The 17,280-nt window shown below is 40.9% G+C and overlaps 1 long non-coding RNA gene across 1 annotated transcript in view; it reads left to right on the top strand.

Moving 5' to 3' along the window:
• The window catches only part of LOC124720388, a 67,798-nt gene extending 50,979 nt beyond the window's left edge, over positions 1–16,819 (top strand). The window contains exon 2 of the long non-coding RNA XR_007006146.1: positions 16,480–16,819. This is a non-coding gene — a long non-coding RNA (uncharacterized LOC124720388). The remainder of the gene's footprint in view (positions 1–16,479) is intronic.
• The last annotated feature ends 461 nt before the right edge of the window (positions 16,820–17,280 follow it).

The raw sequence follows: 17,280 nt of genomic DNA, 5'->3' as shown, positions 1-17,280 counted from the left end.
GTTTAGTATTTCAGCTTTACGCGTGTCATCCTCTGTTTCAATGCCATCATCATCCCGGAGTGTCTGCATATGCTGTTTCGAGCCACTTACTGATTTAATGTAAGTCGTCTGTTGTCTATTCCACTGTCCCATGATTACTGAAATGGCGGACTGTTTACTCGCGAACTGTCACGAACCCGCATTGCTGCCACCTGCCCATGGCTGCAACTACTCATTTCAAAAATTCCCATTATTCTGTGTCACCCTATATCTACCCTCCGCAATGCTTGATAGTTCCTCTCCATTTAGCTGTCTTCGTGCCATTATGTTTCCACTTCGCGGTCCTATCACCAGCACTGAACTTGGGCACGTTCACAAAGGTTGAAACATCCCTAATGGATTTGCTACTCAGGTGACACTGACCAAATATCCCACATTCTAACTCACTGAGCTTCCCTTACCGAGACGTTCTGCTCTTACTTCTTCTCAGCTGACAATACTCCACTCCCCCCCTCCCCCCCTCCTATTCGTCTATATTGACGGATCCGCCTCTCGTGAAATCTAGTGGCCAATTCCACGTTACATAGGAATGTCTGGTCACTCTTCATCAGATTTTGTAATTTGGAAGAAAGCAAGCTACAATGCATTTCCAGATACAATCAAACATCAGAATTAAAGTTCCTAATGGTTTATTCAGCCCAAACGTCGATTCATATAGATTACACTACGAAGGGTATACTCAAGAGTGTGACGGGTACCGTCAAAGAGAGGTGACAGTCTATGTTTAACTGTAGGATTGCCCACAGTATTATCCTATAGATGTGTATCATGTACCAACGCTCCATCTACAACTACATATACATCTACACGCAGCAAAAGCTGTCGATTGCATGGCAGAAGGCACTTCCCATTTTACGAGTTGTTAGAGCCTCTTCCCATTCCATTCACGTATGGAATTCAGAAAGTATGACTGTTTAAATACCTCTCTGCGCGCTGTAATTGATATAACTTTGTCCTCACAATCCATACTGGAGCAATACATACAGGGTTGTAGTATATTCCTAAAGTCATCATTTAAAGCCAGTGCTTGAAACTTCATAAGTACGCTTTCTCAGTTATCATGTATTACTAAACTTGTCACTTAAAGCTGTATTCGTAACTAATTAAGGAGGCTTTTGTGCTATAGTTCAAATTTAAAAAAGCTTGCCATTTCGGTTTCTTCAGCATACCCATGGTACTCCCCCATGGTTCAAACAAGAGTGTGGTCATTAGTGCTGGCCTCGTCTGTATATGTTCAATATCACCTGTTGTGGTACTTGGGACAGGTCCTGCAGACTTGAGCAACATTCTATAGTAGTCATATGAGTGATTTGTTAGCAGTGTCCTCTGTACAATGATTACTTTTCCTCAGTGTTGCACTTGTAGACAAAGTCTGCCATCTGCTTTACCTCCAATTCAGCCTATGTGATCGTTCCATTTAATATCCCAACAAAGTGTTACTCATAAATATTTGCATGAGCTGATCGATTCCAACTTTGACACGGTGCTATGGTTTGTTTTTCGTTTTTATAGTGCACAATTTAACATTTATGAGCTTTTAAGACAAGTTAAATATGTTTGCCCCACTTTGAAGTTTTATGAAGATCTAACTGAACATTCGTGCAGACACTAATTCATTACAGATAACTGTGAAACGTCCCAGGTTACTGTTGCTGTTGTCCACTGGATCGTTAGCATACAACATGTTCATGTTCTTCTCTGGGAAACACCTGAAGTTACTGCTACATATGTTGAGGACTCTGCGTCCAAGGTAACATGCTGTGTCCTCCCAAACAAGGAAAGCCCTCAGTCGAATCATAAACTTCGCTTGATACCCCATTAGATGGTAGCATTGATGGTAAGTGTTGATATGGTACCAAGTGAAACGTTTTATGGAAATCGAGAAATTCGTGGCTTTCAGGACGTCATGTGAGAAAAGTGCGATTGGGTTTCAGATGATCAATGTTTTCAGTATCCGTACTGGCTGTCATGGAGGAGGACGCCCCGTCGAGATACCTCGTTATGCTTGAGCTAAGAACATCGTCTAGGATTCTATAATAAATGGTTAACAATGGTATTGGATGACAGTTTTGTGGATCACGTCTAATACCCTTCAAAAAATGGTTCAAATGGCTCTGGGCACTATGGGACTCAACTGCCGTGGTCATCAGTCCCCTAGAACTTAGAACTACTTAAACCTAACTAACCTAAGGACATCACACACACCCATGCCCGAGGCAGGATTCGAACCTGCGACCGTAGCAGCAGCGCGGTTCCGGACTGGAGCGCCTAGAACCGCACGGCCACCGCGGCCCTGATACCCTTCATGTGGATAGGTGTGATCTATATTTTCTTCCAATCACTGGGCACAGTCTTTTATGCAAAGAATCTGTGGTATCTTGAGATATAACTCAGCTCTAAATTCTGTGTGAAATCTGACAGGGACTCTCTCAGGACCTGGTGGTTTCCTTAATTTCTCCATTTCAGCTGTTTCTCAACACCACAGACACTGATATCTCCATCACTCATATTTGCAGTGGTGCCAGAAGTGAACTGGGACAATACATCTGTGTGTTCCTCAGTAAAGGAACATTTGAACAGGAAGTTGGAAAATATTTCGAGTAGATTTCCCCACCATGTTATAGTTCTGGGTGGAGATTTTAATTTGCCGGATATTACTGGGAGACTCGAACGTTCATAAGGGGTGACAGGGACAAAGAATCCAGTGAAATTTTTTTAAGTGCTTTATCTGAAAACTACCTTGAGCAGTTAAACAGACTCGTGGCGATAACATATTAGGGCTTCTGTTGACAAACAGACCCGAACTATTTGAAACAGTTAACGAAGAACAGGGAGTCAGCGATCATAAAGCGGTTACTGCATCGATGATTTCAGCCGTAAATAGAAGTATTAAAAAAGGTAGGAAGATTTTTCTGTTTAGCAAAAGCGACAAAAAGCAGATTTCAGAGTACCTGATGGCTCAACACAAAAGTTTTGTCTCAAGTACAGATAGTGTTGAGGATCACTGGACAAAGTTCAAAACCATCGTACAATATGCGTTAGATGAGTATGTGCCAAGCAAGATCGTAAGAGATGGAAAAGAGTTACCGTGGTACAACAACCGAGTTAGAAAACTGCTGAGGAAGCAAAGGGAACTTCACAGCAAACATAAACATAGCCAAAGCCTTGCAGACAAACAAAAATTACGCGAAGCGAAATGTAGTGTGAGGAGGGCTATGCGAGAGGCGTTCAGTGAATTCGAAAGTAAAGTTCTATGTACTGACTTGGCAGAAAATCCTAAGAAATTTTGGTCTTAAGTCAAAGCGGTTGGTCGATCAAAAGAAAATGTCCAGATACTCTGTGACCAAAATGGTACTGAAATAGAGGTTGACAGACTAAAGGCCGAAATACTAAATGTCTTTTTCCAAAACTGTTTCACAGAGGAAGACTGCACTGTAGTTCCTTCTCTAGATTGTCGCACAGATGACAGAATGGTAGATATTGAAACAGACGACAGAGGGATAGAGAAACAAAATCGCTCAAAAGAGGAAAGGCCGCTGGACCTGATGGGATACCAGTTCGATTTTACACAGGGTACGCGAAGGAACTTGCCCCCCTTCTTGCAGCGGTGTACCGTAGGTCTCTAGAAGAGCGTAGCGTTCCAAAGGATTGGAAAAGGGCACAGGTCATCCCCGTTTTCAAGAAGGGACGTCGAACAGATGTGCAGGACTATAGACCTATATCTCTAACGTCTATCAGTTGTAGAATTTTTGAACATGTATTAGGTTCGAGTATAATGACTTTTCTGGAGACTAGAAATCTACTCTGTAGGAATCAGCATGAGTTTGGAAAAAGACGGTCGTGTGAAACCCAGCTCGCGCTATTCGTCCACGAGAATCAGATGGCCATAGACACGGGTTCACAGGTGGATGCTGTGTTTCTTGACTTCCGCAAGGCGTTCGATACAGTTCCCCACAGTCGTTTAATGAACAAAGTAAGAGCATATGAACTATCAGACCAATTGTGTGATTGTATTGAAGAGTTCCTAGATAACAGAACGCAGCATGTCATTCTCAATGGAGAGAAGTCTTCCGAAGTAAGAGTGATTTCAGGTGTGCCGCAGGGGAGTGTCGTAGGACCGTTGCTATTAACAATATACATAAATGACCTTGTGGATGACATCTTAAGTTCACTGAGGCTTTTTGCGGATGATGCTGTGGTATATCGAGAGATTGTAACAACGGAAAATTGTATTGAAACGCAGCGAATTGACGCACGGTGCAGGGAATGGCAATTGAATCTCAATGTAGACAAGCGTAATGTGCTGCGAATACATAGAAAGAAAAATCCCGTATCATTTAGCTACAATATAGCAGGTCAGCAACTGGAAGCAGTTAATTCCATAAATTATCTGGGAGTAGGCATTAGGAGTGATTTAAAATGGAATGATCATGTAAAGTTGATCGTCGGTAAAGCAGATGCGAGACTGAGATTCATTGGAAGAATCCTAAGGAAACGCAATCCGAAAAGAAAGGAAGTAGGTTACAGTACGCTTGTTCGCCCACTGCTAGAATACTGCTCAGCAGTGTGGGATCCGTACCAGATAGGGTTGATAGAAGAGATAGAGAAGATCCAACGGAGAGCAGCGCGCTTCGTTACAGGATCATTTAGTAATCGCGAAAGCGTTACGGAGATGACAGATAAACTACAGTGGAAGACTCTGCAGGAGGGACGCTCAGTAGCTCGGTACGGGCTTTTGTTGAAGTTTCGAGAACATACCTTCACAGAGGAGTCGAGCAGTATATTGCTCCCTCCTACGTATATCTCGCGAAGAGACCGTGAGGATAAAATCAGAGAGATTAGAGCCCACACAGGCATACTGACAATCCTTCTTTCCACGAACAATACGAGACTGGAACAGAAGGGAGAACCGATAGAGGCACTCATTGTACCCTCCGCCACACACCGTCAGGTAACTTGCGGAGTATGGATGTAGATGTGGATGTAGAAGCTGAGTATTTGCGCTTTTTCCGTTGTTACTATCTGTAGAATAAATACTTCATTGTACCACACAAGCAGCTTGTAGTGAAACTGCGTGCTTATGGAATATCGTCTCGGTTATGTGTCTGGATTTGTGGTTGCCTGTCAGAGAGGTCACAGTTTGTAGAATTGACAGAAAGTCATCGAGCAAAACAGAAGTGATTTCTGACGTTCCCCAAGGTGTGCTACAGCCCTTTTTCTGTTCCTTATCTATTTTACTAGTACTCTTTGAGCTTTCTGTAACAATAATTTTATAATAGTAACATTAGTTTCTTTAAATTCCCGAGAAAATCTGAACAACTCTGTACTACTAGGATACTATAATAATTAACAGTCACTCGTCATATCAAATATTTATTGCACATTTCCTAATTTTTGCAAGGTGTGATTCAGAAGTTTCAAGACTGATTCATTTCTGACTAGAAGAGCACGTGCGGACTGGTTCCGCCAGGTGGGGGAAGTAGTGGAGGGTCTGGAACTGAGGCTGCGGCAGTTGCCTGTGGAGCCCTGGAGAGCGTGCGTCGCTGCAGTGTGAGTGCATGTCATTGACCTTGGTCGAAAAGTGGGAGAGGCGAAAATGGAGCAGCACTTGGAGCAACTGAACAAAACCGCCACAGAGACTCTCGGTATGATTCAAGAGGCCTTTAAGGAAGAAGCCATGTCCCGTGCAGTGGTTTTGATGTGGCACAAACGTTCAACAATGGCCTCAGCAATGTTAGAGATAGTAAGGGAGTGATTCACAAGGAGTTTGTTGCTCTTGGACGGACTGTCACAGGTGACTATTACGCTGGAGTGCTCCGCCGCTTGAGGAATCGAGTTCGCCTTGTCCGCCCGGCGATCGAGGGCGATTGGATTCTCCACGACGACAACGCGCCCGCCCACACGTCGCGCGCCGCCGACGAAGTTTTGGTCAAGTCCAGCGTGACAACACTGCCGCAGCCACCCTACAGCCCCAACTTGACTCCAAGTGACTTTTTCCTCTTCCCCCGAATCAAGACAGGCCTAAAATGGAAGCGATTCGACTCCATCGACGCCATCCAGCAGGCTTCGACGAGAGCCCTTGACAGCATGGCTCCCGAGGCCTTCCAGAAGGGCTATGAACAGTGGAAGACGAGCTGGCAGCGCTGTGTTGATGCTGAAGGATCGTATTTTGAAGAAATTTAGTCCGCTGTACTTACATGTTCAATAAATTTCTAGTTTGAGCTAAGTCTTGAAACTTTTGAATCACACCATGTATATCACAAGAGAGAAGAGTCAGCGGTATTTACTGTTCTGAACGTTTTGATAACATTTGAGACAGTCCAACTGTAGTACAATTGAAGAATGGTACACTTAGATTGGAAAGGCACATTATTTGGGTGGCCACAGTCTTGAAATGTGGTTTAGCAAAAATTAACGACCTCCAGTCGACTTAATTGTTACCGCAAAGCTATTTGCCAGCCCACACATAGAGAAGTCAGCTTTCCGTACCATTCTGTCGTTGGGATGTGCAATGTAAATACGCTGCACACAACACAGCTGTTAAACATAGCCCTTTGAAAATGTTATTTCATGACAATAACATGTCACAATAATTGCACTTAAAGTCGGCGAATATTGTCTTACTTCACTTCACATTATTTCGTAATTTGCAATCCAAACTTAACCTCACCACTCACTGTCTCGTCAGCCATGTCTCACAACATTGCCTTGTAAGGTTGAAACACGCCAAAAAATCAATCACAAAGTTATATTCTGCATTCATTGTTCTTGGCTGTGTTGCCAACTATACATATACAAGTTATTAATACATTTTCATAACACGATTTCTACCTAAACTCCCTTTCCGTATTACAAACGGATTGTACATGTTTCTATACAATTAATAATATTTTCACAAACAGATTTACATTATGACATCACAAGATGCATTAAATGCAGTTAACACAAGTTTGTCTTATTTACACATGTTTGACAAGGATTATTCTTTCCTGCTACCATTCTCAATACGCATTCCTACCTAGTGGTGGCTAGCTGCAAATAACTTCACTGTTGTACTGCGCAGCTATCAGATGGCACAAACATGCACATCCTGTTATTAGTGCTGGTGTTACTGTCACCTACACATTCCTACATGTTGCGTAGTATAGGACACAGATGACGTGGTCATTCATTTGCAGTGCGCCTCCATAGTTGAGTGGTCAGCATAACAGAATGCCAAGGAGGGACTGGGTTCGATTCTTGGCTGCACTGGAGATTTTCTCTGCTCAACCAAACTAAGTGAAGACGGATTCTTTTATTCTGCAAGCGGAGATCAGACCATGCGTTTTCCATTGTGGTGGAGGGTTGAGAAACACACAATCCATAGTTTGAACACACTGTTTGAGTGTGGTTGTTTGTGTTTCTTGCTAAGGGTAAAAATTTGTAGATAATGTGTGTCAGAAAAGAGAGGCAATAATTACTACGGAGGGTGTAACCAATATTCAACTTACCTCAAGTCTTCTGAAAACTGACAAAATTTTTATCCCAAAAGCAGCATCACAACTACAAGGGAGTGTGAAAGTTTTCGATGACGCTTGTCTGCGTAAAATCTGTTTCCAGGGAGAGATGGGTGAAGGACATACTACTGCTTGCATTTAATGTACACGTCTCCTTTCTATGTGTGTTGTGTGCTGGAAATCTGTTTCTGCTGCAGAAAGAACAATTTTGCTGAAAAAGACAACTTTGTAATAAATGTTATCATTTTATTATATATTTTTATACATTTTTAATATAAACTGTCGAAAATAAAGACTGTCGTTAAAGTACTTATTTTTCTCTACACAACCCAACCTAGGTCAATAATATGATGGCTATGGTTACAGTATGATCTTAACACTTCCTTCGATAAAACTAATCACCATTAAATGGCCATGAATTTAGTGTCAAATTGTATGGAGTGACTATTGGTAGTTAGCATTATGTGTTGAGGAAAGTTTTATTTTCTGGTATGATCTTTGAAAGATGTGGAAAAAGTTATCTTGCACACACTTAGTAGAACTCTTAGTTTGCTGCCACAATAGATATCCGTATCGGTTGCATAGGAAACATGGTAACCTAGCCAATAAGAGCATAAGTAATCTTATACAATTACGGTACTCATAGGAAAAAAAGATGGAAAATATGGGAAAAATGTGAAATGTGGAGAAAAGGAAAAAGTGGGGAAGACGTGGTTAATGAGTGAATATCAAAACTTGATGCTGATAACCGCATTGTACTCATTTTCGTGTTAGGTCACCACCTGCCTGTGGATGAATGTAAAACACTGTAAGTGACGGAACCGTTACTATATACCACATGTGTATTCAACTACAAGGCTACTGTGCAATTCACGTTTTAGTACGTGGCAGAGGGTTCATTAAAAGACTTACACTCTAGTTCTGTAGCATTTCACTCTCGAAAAGCATTCGGGAAAAACGAACAATTTGATCTGTGTGAACTCTGCTTTCTGTTATTTTATTACAATGATCTTTTTTCCTCATGTAGGTGTATTTCAACAAAATACTATCGTATTCACAGGAGAGAGCTGGTGATCGGAATTTCGTGAAAAGATATTGCCGCAGAGAAAAATGCCTTTGTTTTAACGATTTCCACTCCAGCTCACGTACTATATTCATGAGAGTCCCCTATTTCGCGATAACACAAACCGAGCTGCCCCTTAAAATTGTTTGAAATTGTCTTTTCTAGGTATGTAGTTGAATTAATAGGTTTCAGCCTCGCGTGATTAACAATGAAACTGAAATTTAACGGATTCCTTGCAGTACTCATGTAGATGACTTCACACTTTCTTTATTTAAGGTCAATTGGCACTTTTCGCACATTATAAATGTCTTGTCTAAATCATTTTGCAATTGGTTTTGATATTCTGATGATTTTACTAGATGTTAAATGACAGCTTCATCTGTTCGCAATCAAAGGTGGATGCTCAGATTGTCTCCTAAATCTTTTAAGTAAGTTAGAAACAGCAAAGAGCCTTTAACACTTCATTGTGGAACGCCACATATGATTTCGGTTTTACCTGATGACTTTCTATGACTTACAAAGAACTTTGACCTTTTACATGATATCTCAGACATGAGGAATGTACAAGATAAGTCGGTTTTATGGGTGGTTCACATTGCATTATAGATACTCATTTGGAGTTACTCTGAAACAGCCATATGACAGTACTTAATCATAGTGCTGTGCAGCAAGTTAGAATGCTGGAGGTGCCATGTCATGTCAGAGCCATTCCTATCTGAGGCAGTAATGCTACCTGTAACAGCCACCTAGTGCCTGTACGTGTCCCATAGTTCGATGCTTCACATTTACTGTTATCTATTATTATTATCTTTTTAAATAAACTAATGCACTCTTGTTGCAAAGAGAAACTAGTCGCTATAACAAGAGCGTCCTAATGGAACACTGTAACAGCCTCATATTGACGATAAATAAGTTATCCTTAGACGCCATATTATTAAAAAGCTGGAGAAACACATTTTGGATTCTGTCTACACAATACCACGATTCATGAACTCTTGGGTGTAACTTGTTTACGATATTTTGTTGCATTCGGGTAAAGCAATTACTGCATACGACTAAGTTATCTTTAGCATGTGGGGATCTAGTGCTTTTTGTTTGGTATCACAAAGGGTTAACGAGCAAATCCGCATTGGAGCAACAAAGTACGCTCTCATGCAGAGCAAAACGAGGCAGAATAGCCCACGATTGTTTCATGAGCACCTAGGTGGTGTATTGCAGAGACTGAACGAGTCAGTAAAAAGTCTTATCCATAGAACAAGGAGAATCAACGTAGACACATAGGAGTTGATGGCTGTCTTGTGTATAAAACAATACATTCCATACAATCAGGACCAAGAATGCATTATAAACCGTGCTGTGTATGCCTATAGTCTTAATTATGTATACCTATTACCCAGAGGAGATAATTAACATAAACATGATATGTTGTAAACATTAGTGTTGTATTTTGTATGTGTTTTATGCCATAGAAGTCTATACTTTTTAATGGACCATTTTTGGTAATGGCAGGAGGCACAACAAAATGCGGTGACATATCACACACACCTGACTAGATCAGTATTAAAAAAATTACTTTAAGGTTAGTGCAGTAAATGGGAGTAATATATGAGTATGTTGCTCTACGCTACACAGCATTACCTTTCTAAAAAATAGGACTGACTGGCGTAATTTAAACCACCTCTTGGTCAAGTCTTTGTTATTAATCTGATTCCATTGCTCTGCTGGAACACTGGATATTATCTGTGACCAATTTACTTTTCAGAATCATGATGCAGTGTATATGGAGCAGTTTATTTAATGGAACATTTGTTAATGGTGGGTGGTAGAACCACACACAGCAATACCGTATTTTAAAAAAAGGGTATCAACATGTCTATTGTAGACTATATTTGTTAATAGAGACTCCAAGACATTGTGGAAGGGAGGAGCTCGATCTGTTTTTATTTGGGAACGATATCTGATATCATGTAGATATTGTACTAAGCACAATATAATTACAATTAAAGGTTTCTTTGATCATTGCCATGTAGAGCTATAATTCTACCTACTCCAGTATGCTGATCATTAAAAACTATTGTCCTCAAGATGCACAGCAAATTACGACTTCTTGATGGCTGTCTTAAATATGTTGCTATTGTGGTCTTCAGACCTGAGACTGGTTTGATGCAGCTCTCCATACTACTCTATCCTGTGCAAGCTTCTTCATCTCCCAGTACCTACTGCAGCCTACATCCTTCTAAATCTGCTTAGTGTATTCATCTCTTGGTCTCCTTATACGATTTTTACCCTCCACGTTGCCCTCCAATACTAAAGTTGTGATCCCTTGATGCCTCAGAACATGTCCTACCAACCGATCCCTTCTTCTAGTCAAGTTGTGCCACAAACTTCTCTTCTCCCCAATCCGATTCAGTACCTCCTCATTAGTTATGTGATCTACCCATCTAATCTTCAGCATTCTTCTGTAGCGCCACATTACGAAAGCTTCTATTCTCTTCTTGTCCAAACTAGTTATCGTCCATGTTTCACTTCCATACATGGCTACACTCCATACATATACTTTCAGAAACGACTTCCGGACACTTAAATCTATACTCGATGTTAACAAATTTCTCTTCTTCAGAAACGCTTTCCTTGCCATTGCCAATCTACATTCTACATTTTATATCCTCTCTACTTCGACCATCATCAGTTATTTTGCTCCCCAAATAGCAAAACTCCTTTACTACTTTAAGTGTCTCATTCCCTAATCTAATTCCCTTAGCATCACCCGACTTAATTCGACTACATTCCATTATCCTCGGTTTGCTTTTCTTGATGTTCATCTTATATCCTCCTTTTAAGACACTGTCCATTCCGTTCAACTGCTCTCCCAAGTCCTTTGCTGTCTCTGACAGAATTACAATGTCATCAGCGAATCTTAAAGTTTTTATTTCTTCTGCATGGATTTTAATACCTACTCCGAATTTTTCTTTTGTTTCCTGTACTGCTTGCTCAATATACCGATTGAACAACATTGGGGAGAGGCTACAACCCTGTCTCACTCCCTTCCCAACCACTGCTTCCCTTTCATGTCCCTCGACTCTGATAACTGCCATCTGGTTTCTGTACAAATTGTAAATAGCCCTTCGATCCCTGTATTTTACTCCTGCCACCTTCACAATTTGAAAGAGAGTATTCCAGTCAACATTGTCAAAAGGTTTCTCTAAGTTTACAAATGCTAGAAACATAGGTTTGCCTTTTCTTAATCTAGCTTCTAAAATAAGTCGTAGGGTCAGTATTGCCTCACATGTTCCCATATTTCTACAGAATCCAAACTGATCTTCCCCAAGGTCGGCTTCTACCAGTGTTTCCATTCTTATGTAAAGAATTCGCGTTAGTATTTTGTATCCGTGACTTATTAATCTGATAGTTCGGTAATTTTCACATCTGTCAACGCCTGCTTTCTTTGGGATTGGAATTATTATATTCTTCTTGAAGTCTGAGGGTATTTCGACTGTCTCATACATTTTGCTCACCAGATGGTAGAGTTTTGTCAGGTCTGGCTCTCCCAAGGCTGTCAGTAGTTCTAATGGAATGTTGTCTACTCCCGGGGCCTTGTTTCGACTCAGGTCTTTCAGTGCTCTGTCAAACTCTTCACGCAGTATCAGATCTCCCATTTCATCTTCGTCATCCTCTTCTATTTCGTCTTATATATAAAACAACACATTCCATACAACAAGGACGAAGAAAGCATTATAAACTGTACTGTGTATGTCTATAGTTTTAATTATGTATACCTATGACTCGAGTAGATAATTAACATAAACATGATATGTAGTAAAATTAAGTGTTGTATTTTGTATGTGCTTATGCCATAGAAGTCCATAGGTTTTAATGGGACATTTTCGCTAATGGCAGGAGGCATAACAAAATGTGGTGACATATCACACAGACCCAACTAGATCGGTATTAAAATCATTACTTCAAGGTTAGTGCAGCAAATGGGAGTGATATATGAGTATGCTGCTGTACCCTACACTGCATTGCCCTGCTAAAAAAAGGGACTGACTGGCGTAATTTAAACTACCTCTTGGTCAAGTCTTTGTTATTAATCTGATTCCATTGCTCTGCTGGAACACTGGTTATTATCTGTGACCAATTTACTTTTCAAGAATCATGATGCAGTGTATATGGAGCAGTTTTTTTAATGGAACATTTGTTAATGGTGGGAAGTAGTACCACACACAGCAATATCATATTTATAAAAAAAAAGGGTACCAACATGTCTATTGTAGACTATATTTGTCAATAGAGAATCCAAGACATGATCTTTAAAAACTATTGTCTTCGAGAGGCATAGCAAATTACGAGTTCTTGATTTTCAAATACAGCTATCTTATTGTCATCAGCAGCTCTATTTCTGAAATTATTACATAACAATTTTAAAATTGTTCTGAAGGGATGAGGATACTTTGTAAGTATTTTCTGTCGAAAACATTATGAAACATCTACTTATATATTCTTAAAGAGGGTAGTTATATTGTACCTAAGGTTCCATCTCGTTATTCACCTTACCAAAATTTGGTGATATGTAACACAGACCAAACTAGACGTCTATTAAAAACATTACTTCAAGGTTACTGCGGCAAATGGGGGGTGATATACGAGTATCCTGCTGTACCCTAAAGCTAACAATGGAAAATCCAGGATGGAATAATGACAGTATTATGAAAACGATAGATTGCTATTCACATTAAAGTGGAGATGTTGGGTCTCAGATAAGTACAACAAAAAGACTGTCAAACAAGTAAGCTTTTAGCCAAAATGGTCTTCATTAGAAGAATACAAAACACACACACACACACACACACACACACACACTCATGCAAATGCAACTCACATGCACATGACCACAGTCTCTGGCTGCTGAGGCCAGACAGTGAGCAGCAGCACATGATGGGAGAAACAGTCTTGGTGGTGGGGGTAAGGAGGAGGTGGCTGGGATGGGGAGGGGAAGGGGCAGCAGCGTAGAGGTGGGAGACTGTGAAGTGCTGCTTGTGGGAGCATACAGGAACGAGATGGAGAGAGGGTGGAGCAGAGACTGTGTAGTGCTGGAGTGGGAACAAGGAAGGGGATAGGTGGGTCCAGGACAATGACTAACGAAGGTTAAGACCAGGAGGGCTACAGGAATAAAAAGCTGGTTTTCGAAGGAAGGATCCAGATGGCACAGGCTGTGAAGCAGTGACTTAAGTGAAGAGCATTGTGTTGGGCAGTGCGCTCAGTAAATGGCTGGTCCAGCTGTTTCTTGGCCACAAGTTGTTGCTGGCTGTTCAAGTGGAGAGACAGCTTGTTAGTTGTCATGCCTACGTTGAATGTGCTGGGTCTTTCATACATAAATTAGCAATAATAGGTGACAACAGGCTTCCCAATCACAACTTCATCTATCTGATCATAGTACTGGTCATCGAATAAAAAGTAAATAGAAGTCAATGCACATCGAAATAGGTTCATTAATCCAACACCAAACCTAATCTCACTCAACTATAATGAATCAGACAGACGTGGATGATGAGGGAAACCATTCAAAGATAAGTGATATATTAGAGTCATTCAAACGTATTCTCTCTAACTGACATAAGAAATTCACCTATATGATGCTCACACAGCCCTACTAGTGGGCTCAACTGAGTAGTTAGGTATTTGCCACACTGTATGTCAGAGCAACAATGTTACAATCGTCCGAAGATGAACTCCTTCCTTGTTTATCTTCAGAAGACGATATAATCTATCAGCGACAGCACAGTAACAATTAAGGTTCTTGATACTCTATTACTACAATGAACTTTTCTTCAGGAGGCTGTTAGTCTTTCACTCAACACTTTTCATAGGCTGACTGTATTAGATAGTAAACAATACATTTTCTGAACGTAAGCCTGCTTATCCAAAACAGCTGTAGCATTGCATTTGCTTGTGGATAAAATAACAATACTTGGACAAACTCTAAATGAACGTAAAGCAGCCCTCTCAGTACAGTCTGGAACCGCGCGACCGTTACGGTCCCAGGTTCGAACCCTGCCTCAGGCACGGATGTGTGTGATGTCCTTAGGCTAGTTAGGTTTAATTAGTTCTAAGGTCTAGGGGACTGATGATCTTAGAAGTTAAGTCCCATAGTGCTCAGAGCCGTTTAAACCATTTGAACCACCCCTCTGAGTTGCTGTTAAGTTTCTCTTGGGCGGACATACGCCAGTCAATACATGACAGACTTCCTGCTCTCAAGCATCAGGAAGTAGTTTAGGAACGGAGTGTTCGATAGAACTAATAAAATCAACGACTGGCAAACGCTTGGGAGTTGCTGCAGAATTTAAACCTTTCTGTAGCAAAGATAAAGCTGCATTGTCAAGAGCTCTCTCTGTGTGATTGATCATAGAATGCTGAGATACAGTATCCAAGCAATGAAAACTTCCAAATTTTGCCACATGCCAACCAGTTACAGAATGACGCTGGTAGCCAGACTGCGACCATGAAGTACTGTCCCAAGAAAAAGCCGAAATTTTTAAAGCAATCATTAAATGGAGCCAAAACAATTCCTTGGAAACAAAATCTAGCTGTCGATGAGTGTAATGTATTCTTGCACAAATAGGAGGTAAGCCAATTTGTTGCTTGATGTGACTGGTGGAAGGGCGGTTACTGTGATGCACGATTTTGCGAAATGTTGGAACAATACTATGATCTCGACACCTCAACAGAAGCGCCGGTATAAACTGAAACCTTATTTCACTACTGCAAAGTCTGTCCAACCTTCACAAGCAATGATTCATTTCTGCCCTGTAGAAATAAACAATTGGAAACTGGAGTGACTCCTGGTATATACAATGTTCAGATAACTTAGGGGAATGTAGCTAAATGACATATACAAAAAGTGCTTACAGAAATGTGATGACAACACTGTATTATAGTATTTCTGTCAACAGGACAATGCACCCATTTTGAAACATACACTATGATGTAACATATACTAGTAATGCAGGGATGATGCAGATGTGTTATTTAGCAAAATATTTTGTTGTGGTATTTGTTTCACAGTTAAAATCTTAGTATAAATATATTTGTTGTCAACAACACATTGCAGAAATTTAACATAGGATAACGGCATAATTTATTAAATAATGTGCTGTGGTAATTGGTAACCATCATAATATTTACATATATGGAAATGCAGGTATTTGAAAATTAGGTAAAATTGCGAAAAATCATCCCAAAATTGTAAATAATAATTAATTGTTAGTGGAAGAGGTTAACCATACTTACCTGTCTTCTTATTCTTTTTATTCTGCTTGGTGGTAGTGGCTGGTCTCCACCTAGTACTTCATGATGATCCTTTCACATCAATGCACAGACCTCGAATGATGAGGCTCATGCTAATGTACTTGTAATAAAATAAGGAGTGGACAGGGGAAAACTTGATTCCTAGTGACCAAGAGGGAAATGGGGGAAAGGTTTCCCACCTTATTAATCCTTCCCATTGGCCTAAATCAGTGAAGTGAGAGAGACATCGTCTTATTTCAGTATCTATGCCTGAACCCATTGCAATTGAGCGAGAGGCATAGTTGGGGTATCAGGTTATATCTCATACCACAAACAAGTCCCAAGATGTGGGGATTCCACATGGGTGGGGGGTAGAGCCGGAAAGTCCCTCTGACATCGAAGGTATCAAGCCGAATTGCCTCAGCCCAATTGCCTCAGTTGTATTCTGACACCGAGAGTGACTGTAAGATTAGGTTTTTCTGTTTTGAAACTTCCCTGTACCACTATTATTGCAGTGTGTAGCCATACAAGGGCAGACTGGACACTGCGCTAAGGCTATTGTATACAAGTGATTGTTGTTTTCTCTTGTGCTTGCAGCCGGCGCTGGTGCGGTGAGGATGAAGCGCGGGACCTGTGACAACAGCATCGACGCCGTGAACACGGTGGCATGCAACACCTACTGCGTGGCCCAGCTCAACGGCTACTCTGGGGGCAAGTGCTTCCTTGGCACCTGCATCTGCCACAAGTAGACATCTTCTCCCTCTGTGGACTAACAAACAAGTGTCGCTATCATCATGCCCATACGTTGTAATGTTGCTTTTGTAACTGTACTTGTAGCCATCAGTCCCAAGAGTGGGGTGATGCTGTAGTGGCAGATACACAGTGTATAGCTTGCAAATTAGTATCAAATAAATAACAACAGATACTTAGAACAAAAAATACGTTTCCAGAACTGGAAAATCCTCTATTATAGAACGATCATCTACGTCTACACTTATGTCTACACTCTCATAACTACCTATTGATGTGTAAGATTATTTGGTAAGTAATCCCAAGGAACACTATTCGTCAACTGATATGGTTCCAACAAGATGAGGCCCCACGTCCCTTTGGATCAGACATTTCCTGAAAAGTGGACAAGCCAAGGAGCTCCTATTTCGTGGTGGGCACGTTCACCTGATCTCACCCCAGTTGATTTCTTGTTGTCGGGCTATATGAAAAGCCTTGTATACGAGACGCCTGACAAATGTGAAGAGGATCTCCTGGCAAGAATTTTCGCTGCCTCTGAGACTGTTCCAGCGATACTGGGGTTACTGAAGCGGCCACAACAGACGTTGGTGCAACGTTGCCATGCCTGTATTGACGCTGGGGTACCCAATTTTCAACAACTATTGTGAA

Source organism: Schistocerca piceifrons, chromosome 11 (genome assembly GCF_021461385.2).
Source record: "Schistocerca piceifrons isolate TAMUIC-IGC-003096 chromosome 11, iqSchPice1.1, whole genome shotgun sequence".
In the NCBI taxonomy this organism is placed as follows: domain Eukaryota; kingdom Metazoa; phylum Arthropoda; class Insecta; order Orthoptera; family Acrididae; genus Schistocerca; species Schistocerca piceifrons.
Note: the sequence above shows the minus strand (reverse complement) of the source record. Positions and strands in the feature narration are given on the sequence as shown.